This window comes from Parasteatoda tepidariorum, chromosome 4, assembly GCF_043381705.1.
Source record: "Parasteatoda tepidariorum isolate YZ-2023 chromosome 4, CAS_Ptep_4.0, whole genome shotgun sequence".
In the NCBI taxonomy this organism is placed as follows: Eukaryota; Metazoa; Arthropoda; class Arachnida; order Araneae; family Theridiidae; genus Parasteatoda; species Parasteatoda tepidariorum.
The window spans coordinates 79581951-79589668 of record NC_092207.1 but is presented as its reverse complement, the minus strand read 5'-3'; the positions used below and the strand labels follow the sequence as shown (position 1 = coordinate 79589668).

The 7718-nt window shown below is 28.4% G+C and overlaps 1 protein-coding gene and 1 long non-coding RNA gene across 4 annotated transcripts in view; one reads left to right on the top strand and one right to left on the bottom strand.

Annotated features, from left to right (window-relative positions):
* LOC122269283 (uncharacterized) overlaps positions 1 to 7718 on the top strand; it is a 124300-nt gene that overhangs the window by 16498 nt on the left and 100084 nt on the right. The window contains exon 2 of the long non-coding RNA XR_011636642.1: positions 478 to 629. This is a non-coding gene — a long non-coding RNA (uncharacterized lncRNA). The remainder of the gene's footprint in view (positions 1 to 477; positions 630 to 7718) is intronic.
* LOC107437872 (calcium-activated potassium channel slowpoke-like) overlaps positions 1 to 7718 on the bottom strand; it is a 218399-nt gene that overhangs the window by 180632 nt on the left and 30049 nt on the right. The window lies entirely within an intron of this gene.

Genomic DNA, 7718 nt, shown 5'->3' with positions numbered 1-7718 from the left:
TAAGATAAGCTTGTCTATATATATATATATATGTGTGTGTGTGTGTGTGTGTGTGTGAAATTTTTGTTAATAGTTATTGTTGCATCGATTGTACTTTTTTCTGCCAGGAAGCTTGTCCATCCTTGGTTCTGGTTGCTCATACCCATTAATTGTTTCTGCAGCTCTGATACTACAGCCATAAAACTGAGCAAATAGATTCTTAAGCTCATTAAATTGGTTTGTATGGATGGAAAACTAAAGTATTTTGTGTGTCTGATTAAATGCTACTTATATTTTCTGATACTTGCTGATAAGATTTTTTTTTGCGTTTTTTTTAATTTATTACTATTGTTGTAAAGAAGGTATTTTTTGGTTAGGTAGAATACTTTTCTTCGGTTTTGATTGTTCAAAACTATTTAATACATTTCTAGCTCTAATTTTGCAGTTGGAAAACTAAAGAAATAATCTCTAAAGCTTAATATTACTCTTTGTTTGCAGTTTCGTTTTGGCCTTTTTGGAAAAAATAGTAGAAAAGAGAAGTGATGAAAGACCCAGAAAACGAAAAAGAGTGAGGGAGTTGAGTGAAATGAAAAAAATAAAAAAAGAGCTATAAAAAGGAAATTGATATTTGAAACATTTTGAGACGTGAGGTAAGGGATACCAAGGTCTTTCATGAGCTGTAGTGCCAAGGAGTGAGTGAGTGAGTTGTTGGAAAATTGAAATATTTTATATGTTTGATCAAATGCTACTCATATTATTCAGATAATTGATGAAAGACTTATTTGGAGATAAGTTATTTATTATCATAGTAATGATAGGAAATAATGTGTCATTAGAATATTAAATTTTTAATCACTAACTGATTTTAATTATTATTTATTGATAGATTTTGTTAAGATTCAATTTCATGCAGAAATAAATAACTTCATTTATTTCTCAGATTCAAATTTAAGCGCAGGTTGATAAAATTTTTGTAATGTCTATGTTTGATTATCTTCAAATCCCTTTCTATAACTTTCTGTTTCATGAAAACAATCGGTGTTTTTCAATATATTTAAAAAGATATGTTTTTTTTTATAAATTTTTATTGCAATTTAAAATTAATGAATAAACATTGCTAAAACAAAAAATAAAATAAAATATAATGTTTGTGTACTTTTTTAAGCATGGTTAAGAAAGCAAATTTTTATAACTGATATTTTTATTTTATACATTAATACCATAAACAGAAAAATGCTGAATGATCTGAAAAAAACTGTCTTTAAAACATAATTTGAAAATATATAATTATATATGTATAAGATAAAAAAAAGACCTGTTTTATTACTAATCTTAATTAATATTTAAAAAAAAAACGTTTTTATCACAAAATTGAGCTTATATACATTCAGCTATGAGAGAAATAATAATTCTTTGCACTAAAACCTTTTATCAAAATAAATTTGGAAAAAAATTATTATGAATTCTAAAACATTGTAGCATTGTTCAACTGTTATAATGAATCCATAGAATCATGAATGTTGTTGTATGAAAAACTGTATTACAATGCTATATTTCTATTCTAATTATTTTTATTTAAATTATACAAAATTAACACATCTACAAAGTGCTTCTTAATCAGTTCCTTAATCAACCCCTTGATCATGCGACCAATAACATCCATTTGCCCTTGCTCTTAATTTTCTTATTTTATTACAATGAATCAATTGTTAAAAATAATTAAAAAAATAAATCGCTTTTTGTTTTAAATAATAAATGAGTATTCTTCATTTAGGCACTATAAATATTTACAAATGTGTCGTATGACGCTTTTACAGTTAAAATAACTAAAAGTTAAAAAGTTTGTACAAAACTTTTAAAAACTTGAAAATCATTACTTTTGGAAACTTAGTTTTATGCATTATTGATTAGCGCAGAAAATTTACGATTCCATGCGAATAAGGGTGTCTTAAATAGGTTTTGTTTTCTCGAAACAAATTAAAAATTCATTCAATGGCTTTTCAAGACACAAATAATGATAGGAACATATGTTACTTAAGATTTTAGTCGTGCTTTCTTTCTTAACTTTTAAAACCGGATAAACGATATTAACAATTTATTCTCTCGTTTAAAAAATTTATGTCAAAATTACCTGCATTTATGAGGGTTCGTAATTATAAAGAGTAAGGAATATATCATTAGGTATATTGTCGGATGAAGTTATAATTGAAACAAATTTTAGACTTCTCCAAAGTTTTAATGATCTTCTTTAAGGATAGACATTCATTAAAGCTATTTGTTTAAATGCTTTTAGAAGTAAATTATCACAGTATATATGAACGTTATGTCCTCATTTAAACAGAAATAAAATCTTCTTTAATAATTATAAGTACTTTACGTTCGATAATATTAAAGATAAAATGGTTCAGAAGTCAAAATATAATGTTACTACTTACTGGTTTTTCTGTAAAAAAAATAAATAAATAAAATTTCAGTTATTTAAAAGATACTTTAATGAACATCAAGAATTTTCCAAAACAACAAACTTATATGTTAATTGAGGTAACAGAATCTGATTATTTATCAAAATGTGTTGCTATTTCGCATGAAGGTGTGGTTATCCTCATTTTTCTACTTCAGTAAGAAATGTTTGAGGGGTGAAATTGCTTGCAAAAATGATTACCGAAAGTTTTTTTTTAAAAGGAAATTTTTGTTGAATTTCTAGATAATTAAAAATTAATATTTTTTTATTGATTATAGATACTTTATTAAATATTGATTACTTTAACTTTAGCGATTATACCATAGTTGCACACCATGGTTTCTACAGTGCAAAGGGTAGCAATACGGAAAACATGGTCCCAATATTTTCACTAGGAGATCTGTAATTTTATATTACACTTTTTGATTATTTCACTATATCTTAAAAACATAGAAACATACAGAATGTATTTCATGATATGTCTCTGTGAAGGCCATTATATAGAGCTTCCTATGTTACCCTAGAGTGGTGTGTATAGTCATGGTGGTTAAAGCATACTAATACGTTCCCAAAGGTCCTAGATTTGAATTCTATGGGCAGCGAACGAATATCTCTTACGCATCATGTTACCCAGGAGTGGCGTGTATAATTATGGTGGTTAAAGCATCCTAATACGTTCCCAGAGGTCCTAGATTTGAATCCTATGTGCAGCGAACGAATATCTCTCACTCATTGCTCCCTTCTTAACTTTATTCGTTTTCCTAAAAATGAGCATATGCTGTTTCAGTTTTGTACTCACGGGATTTTCAAATGCGACAATTATTTGTTTTGGAGCCATTTTGATACATTTTGGCTCAATTTTGTAAAACCCTTTTTTACAGTGAATTTATTGTATGGTAGTTCTCCCACTTTTAAGCAATCATGACATTTGTTTTAATTTATTGCTTTAATTTATTAATCGAAAAATTCACGTAATCAGATAAAAAACACAGAAAAACAAAAATATAAAAGCAAATTTTTTTTAATAATTATTAATTTTAGTATATGCTTTTTAGAAAAATGGGATTTATATTCTTCTATATAAGGTTCCATTATATATTATATTTCGTTTTTGAATTCAATTCTGAGTAGGAAATTTCGCCCTTCACAAGGCCCTTTGCCCTTGAAATGGCTGCTGTATTATGTTTCTGAAAGTGAAAAATAGAAATTCTTTGAATAAATATAAATTGAGACGGAAAACGTAAGACGATAAAAGCTTTCACCGAGTATTGAATGCCATAGGATTTAAAGTTTGTGTTTGATCCTACTTTTACTATAAAGATACCAGTCAATAACAGTACCACATTTTCATAAAAAAACTATCGTTTCATTTTTTTTTCTCTTTTAGGTTCTTTTTAGCTGCATATTTGAGATTTAAAAACGGTATTCACAGTATAACATGAATATAAAAAATCTTAGATAGTTTACGAGACCTTTTTAATGTATCTATTTTATCATTTATAATTTGCATAATTGATTCCCTAAACATTTTAATTCGAAAGTTAAAACAGTAGTATAATTAAAAACTTGAAAACAGAATATTCATTTATATATTCCGTTTAAAAATATTGGCACTTAAAGTTATTTTGTTGCATTTTTTGTTATAAAGATATAAAAATATTTAAAATTAAATTTGTCATTATTTCATATGAAGTTCTCTTCGATAATTTATGAGATTAAAAATTTTAAACTTAAAAATACTTGCAAGAGTGAATTTTGGAGAAAAAGGTATTAAGTAATTGAACTTAAATTGAAGGTTTTATATATTTATATAAATTTTTTTAATTTTCATGTGTCTTTTAAATTAGTTAAGGGTGAAAAAATAAATGCCATTTTAAATTTAAATTTAATGCTGATTTTAAATTCCTAGCGAGTTTAGAAATTACTTTTATTAAAATGCCAAATATTTCAACTAAATCTTCGTTACATATTTCATTATGTATGCAAAATTAAATTAGCAGACGACTTTCATTAAAAAAAACATTGCTTGAGGTTTATTAAAATCCCCTATGTAAGATTTACATTACTTAATAAAAATAAGTTTGAAATAGTTTAGTTACTTTATGAAATATTTATGTACATTATAAAGAAGAAAAATTATTCTATGAATTCATTTTGATTATCATGGTTACCAAAGATTTTAACTTAAAATCCTAATCTTAAAAGAGTTTTTCTTTTACTAATTATAAGTGTTATAATAAGCTGCGATGACTTAAAGGTTAAGGGAATAAGCTTTCATCACACTCTCAGAAATCAAACTCTCGCTTTCGACAATTCAGCAATCTTTGAGCTATATTTCGTTTGCTTTGAGAATAATTTTGCCACGAAATTACGAAATTACTTCGAATCACTGACTCTAATATGACGAATCACTGACTCTAATATGAATGACAAAAGTGTTTCCTCAACTCGAAACCTCATCGCAGTGCCATGGTAAAAATTTGTCATTGAATGACGAAACTGGAATGAAAACTAGACTATTGAAAATAATGTGATATAGTTAGCCAACTGAACTGTATGGTGGTTAAGGAGTTGGACTCTCATCAGGAAGAGTCAGAGATCGAATGCCGCTTCGGGCATGGGTATAATAGGTTTCTCTGTTCTATCTGCCCTCCTTGTGTTGTCAGAGTAACATTGATCCGCCTATATGGAGCCCGCGATAAAATGATAGTCAGGAAAGTTAGGCATTTTAGGCACTACAAGTTTTTTTTAAAGAAAAAACAAGAAATAGAATGACGAAATATTTCCGCAATTTTGATGAAATTCAATTACTTACATGTTTATTTTGTAACTTAGATACAATACGATGCTTTTTTAGTAACTTTAACGAAAAAATTTTCAGAGCATATACCGATTAACCGGTTATACCGGTGCATATACCGGTTTTGTCAAAGACGAAGAAAGTTTCGTGATACTTGAGCATGCACTTTTATAGTGTTTACGACTGAGGCTCATTTCTCAGTGGCTACTTGATGCCCACCTAGCTGCAGATAGATGGGCACCAGATTTCCAGGGAAGTAAATGCGGCTTGTGCGTCAATGCTGACCACATTGAAAGTATTCTTGGTCACGACATTGAGTAACATTAACCTAAATGATATCACTTGCTCACAACGGACTGATGCGATAATGCATTTTGTTAAGTGGACTTAGTTATTGAGTCAATAACTTTATTACCTGAATGTGAAAATAATGGTAGTACATTTATTTCCGTTTATTCTTTTATTTATTCCAATATTCTTTTTTTTTGCTTCTAAAAACACTATAAAAATAAGGACATGCTTACGTGTTCAGATAAAAAGGGAATAAACTTTATAGTTGTCATTTTTGTGTTTCACAAACTAAGGCTTAAAAAATAATTTGGTAAATATTTCAATTTGTCACCATATCTCAAAAAAAAAAACCTTCCCTACTGAGCTATATCTCATAAGTCTTGATTATCAGTGCGATGATTTATGGTTTGGGGGAAATAACGCCAAGATTTCTCTAATACATTAATTCATCAAGTTAATCTTCGCTTGTCAAACAGTTGCTTGTGTAATGAATAATAATAAAGAATACATGGAATTCATACAAATATTACACATTAGAAGTGAAACTGCCTCTAAGGGGAGTGATAAAATTATTATATTATATTGAGATTAAAAAAAATTGATTTTAAATGAGATATGACGTTTTTAAACATGGTTTAATTCAAAAGTTTCCTAATAATGACAAAACAGTATTGGTGAAAAGACGACCCACGAGAAAAGAGTATTTTTCATTAAAAAAATTTTTATACAAAACTTTTGCTTCTTTGTCTTAAATAAAGAGGAAAATTCAAATCATAAGTTTATTTATTGCAAAGTGAAATATTTAAATCATATGAGTATGAATTCACCTTTACGCGTTTTGGATGCTTTCAAAACTCTATTTATCTGAATAGTAACTATATATTTTATGAAATCATGATGATTACGAGAACAAGAAATGTGCGTAATTTTTTTTAATAATTTAAAAAAATGAAACTTTAAATCTTGGCCCAGATAAAGACACCAGTCTCACTTTTATCTGCTTCTTTGACGCTCTGATTACAAGAGAAAAAATATTATATATATATATATATATATGTAATACAAAAATTAAATACTTTTGTATTAATAAAAGAATTAAAACTCTTTCGTTTTCATAAAATGTCTTTGTTAAAGAATAAGCGTAGAGAGATTCTATTTTGGAAATTCAAGGCTGAAAACATACCATTGAAATATGAATAGATTTATATTTCAAAGGAAGAGCTATTTTTAGAATCGTTCCACTTTCACTTCCATATAAGGAAGCAGTAAATGATTGTCCTTAATGCGTAAGGTTACAAGGAATGTACGAAGTGTGCCTTTTTAAATCAAATCTGTGTTGGTATGAAACGTAAGAACGCTAGTTTTGCGTGTCCTTTTCATCATGATGTGATCCTGATAAGCTGTGTCTTGTCCACTCCCCCTTCTCTGCAGGAGTGGGGACGTGAACTGTTATCTACCTTTAAATAAACCTGTTTAGAACGTCTGATGGCTTACGACTGCATTATTTCTAGCTAAATACAACACTGATAACAGGGTTGTAGTCCTGTTATTACAAGGGACAGGATTATTAGAAGCCGGCAGGATAAATACTTGCGGAGGAAGTTTACCCATTTTTATCTCGCAGAAACTAAGCATAACGGAGGCAGACTGTTTCGAGGAAATTTTCCTTCCCAATTCCATCCCCCCCCCCAAAAAAAATATTTATAATAATAATAAATATATATATGTATATATATAAGAATAAAACTTACATGGTATTGATAAATTGTATTTGTATCACTACAGAACCCATCAACACTGACATTATTGATTTTGACTTCTCCACATCCTGTAAGAGCATGTTGAATTTGGATATGCTCCTGACGAGCTACAAAATCCAACCATCTAACAGCGTCTGCACTGAAATTGGTTGCATTGATATATCCATTCATTGGAACCATAGCAATAGTCCCTTCTACAATGTGTTTGCTTCTATAGACAGCCATGCAAGACGAAGCAATTGTAATATAACTGGGAGAAAAAAAAACATAATTAAGATTTTTATTTAAAAGCAGTACCATTTCAGATTTTTTATTCAGAAAATTAAAAGAGCTTACCGAAAAGGATCGACCCCTGAAATTTGTATCATCTCCGATCGGAATACATTGCAACATCTTCTTAATATGTCTACATCGGAACTAAAAAGAA